This window comes from Lygodium microphyllum, chromosome 23 (genome assembly GCF_053477565.2).
Source record: "Lygodium microphyllum isolate KBCC chromosome 23, Lygodium_microphyllum_v1.1.10, whole genome shotgun sequence".
NCBI classification, from domain to species: domain Eukaryota; kingdom Viridiplantae; phylum Streptophyta; class Polypodiopsida; order Schizaeales; family Lygodiaceae; genus Lygodium; species Lygodium microphyllum.
In genome coordinates, this window is record NC_141157.1 from 52,912,368 (window position 1) to 52,914,470 (window position 2,103).

Below are 2,103 nucleotides of genomic sequence, written 5' to 3' on the forward strand. Positions count from 1 at the left end.
GTCCTTACATTCCTCGCGGACTCCTCCATTCCACCCCCTTTTCCACTTCTGAAAATGCCATGTCTTTTTTCTGTTCCTCCCTCCGTTTTCCGATTCAAAATGCTCCAACAAAACTCCGTGTTTTTTTTTCTCCACGGTCGATCTTCCCCCCAAATTAGATTCCCTTTCTCCCCAAAGACAGCGATTCCTTTTTTTTCCAGAAAGCCTCTTTTTCCCCCAGGAAAGTGAGTCAATTTTAGCATCAATCACATTTTTTTTAATATGGACCAAACCTCCTTCCAGTATGCTTGCAATATCTGGGCTGAAATCCTTTGCTCTTTGGGAGCACATGCCAAACTGTGCACATATCTTTTCTGGACTGATCTACTGCTTAACCATTTCAAAAATCTTATCACCATATTGAGACACCATGGCCTTGCATTGCTGATTCATGACACCAGATGCTCCAATGGCCTCATTTATAGCTGTTATGATTCCTGTTGGCCTAGCCATCAAAGATGTTCCAGAAACAGCAATAGCAGCACAGTCATTGACACAGAAACCTGTTGTCTTTCCACCTACGAGAAAGTCTCCCATATCAAACTGCCAGTAGCCTTTTCGTGTGACTGGCACGTAAGTATGTTGTCCAATGTAATGTCTAGGATCCATGCCACCAAAGATGAGCTCAATATGCTGCAGCCATGCCCAAAGAATGCCACATGCTTGAAGCCCGACCACATCTGTTATACATGTCCACAAGTGTATTGCCAACATGAAACTCATTATCTAGGCCCCTTTTTTATATCTCTACATGAAGTTCTCAGCTTGTATCAAAAGCTCCTATGATGCTACATGATTTCAGGCTGTAAACAAATGTACTAGCATCAGCAGAAATACCATCCAGTTGTAGATGTTGGAAACATCCTCACAAAGCCCATAATCGGCATATCTTGAAATAAGTGTAGCCCATGAGATTGCATCTCGAGTTACCAGTCTACCAAAACTCCTTGTTCTTCTCCGTCTTCAGCATAGAATGAAAGAGCAAACATAACAACTAAGTATGTACAAAGTATCAAATCACACGCACAACTTTTGGGTGGTTTTCACACCTCGAATGTGCAGCAATACGACATCCACCCCCTCTAATCCTGCGCATCCTCCGGATGGGCCAACTACCCATGATCGTTATCATCGAGATCCACAAACAGATCAATCTCTTCGTTATGCATTTCCGGTAGATCAACAAGATTATCTATCATATCATCTGTCTCTTCCATTGGAGTTTCTTCTCGTTGCTCTTCTCTTGAAAATTTTTCCAATGCATAATCCTCATCATCTCTTTTCTTGAAAATCTTGATTCTTTTTCCAGCAATAGGCACTCTAAGCACTGTCCCATCCAATTCTATCAACTCATATGTTGCATTATCAAAAACATGTTTGACTATGTACGGCCCAAACCATCTTTTCACCATCTTCCGAAGTGCAATATGCTGATTTTCAAGGCTGCTATCAAAGACCAATACCCAATCTCCCTCTTCTATTGCTCTAGGCCGCAAGCGATGCCTGCTGTCAAACCTGTCCTTATTCCTTAGTCTAGCAACCTTCAACCTGTCAATAGCTAGCTGAATATCCTCAGGTCTCCTCTCCAACTGTCGAATCTGAAGAGCCAAAAGCTCCTCTCTCATCAAATCCTCCTACCAAGGTAAAACTGACCAAGTCAAAGCACAAGTCTCAGTCGGCATAACCGGTTTCTGACCATACATCAACTCTGCAGGCATATATCCTGTGGTAACACTATGAGTCGTACGATCAGCCCACAAAGCAAATGGTAGAAGTCTCGGCCATTCTCCAATCCGTCCTCTGCATGCTTTGGCTAATGCTTTCACTATTGGCGGATGCCCTCTTTCACTCTTCCCATTTCCCTCTAGATTGTATGCAGTGGTTAAAGCCAACTTGATTCCTAGCTGAGAGAAAAACTCCCTAGCTTCATCTGCATCCAATTCACCACGATCCGTAGTGATCTTACCCACACAACCATACTTGCAGAAAAATTTCCTCCAATAAGAACTTACACACTGCACTAGTGGTCTTCGTTCTCAAAGATCTGCCCTCAACATGATTGGT